This window comes from Myotis davidii, unplaced genomic scaffold (genome assembly GCF_000327345.1).
Source record: "Myotis davidii unplaced genomic scaffold, ASM32734v1 scaffold227, whole genome shotgun sequence".
Classification (NCBI taxonomy): Eukaryota; Metazoa; Chordata; class Mammalia; order Chiroptera; family Vespertilionidae; genus Myotis; species Myotis davidii.
Genome location: NW_006298519.1, coordinates 829,341 through 829,831, shown reverse-complemented (window position 1 = coordinate 829,831; position 491 = coordinate 829,341). Strand labels below are relative to the sequence as shown.

General features: G+C 65.0%; 1 protein-coding gene across 1 annotated transcript in view; it reads right to left on the bottom strand.

The window, feature by feature from the left end:
• The window catches only part of DYRK1A (dual specificity tyrosine-(Y)-phosphorylation regulated kinase 1A), a 132,562-nt gene that overhangs the window by 131,692 nt on the left and 379 nt on the right, over nt 1–491 (bottom strand). The window lies entirely within an intron of this gene.

Here is a 491-nt window from a genome sequence, read left to right as displayed (position 1 = left end):
CAGCGACGGCAGCAGTCTCCCCGGATCCCCCCGCCGCTCTTGCCGCCACCACCCCCGCCTCACTCCAATAGGGTTTTTTATTATTATTCGGGCGGGAAGCGAAAGGGTTTAAAAAAAAACCAACCAACAAAATGGCGACGGACCGACCCGGTCGCTATAGCAACTGTCAATCAAAACGCAAAACCCCGGCTGACGTGCTGACGTCCTCCTCCCGCCCCCCGGCCCAAGCCGGAGGGCGGGGCCTGTTGCTCGGGCAACGGCAGATTCTGTTCCCTCCTCTCCCTCTCCTCCGCCGTCCCCAACCAACCACCCAACCCCCTCAGGTCACGTGAAGGATAAATTCGGAGCTCGGGCCCGCTACGAGTGTCAGAGGAGGGCGCGTGATTCGCTCGGGGGAGGGGAGAGGAGGGCGACGGCCGGGCGGAGGGAGTGGAGGGGAGTGGAGGGGAGAGGAAGGGGGGCCGAGGCGGCGGCCCGGCCTGCACGCCAGA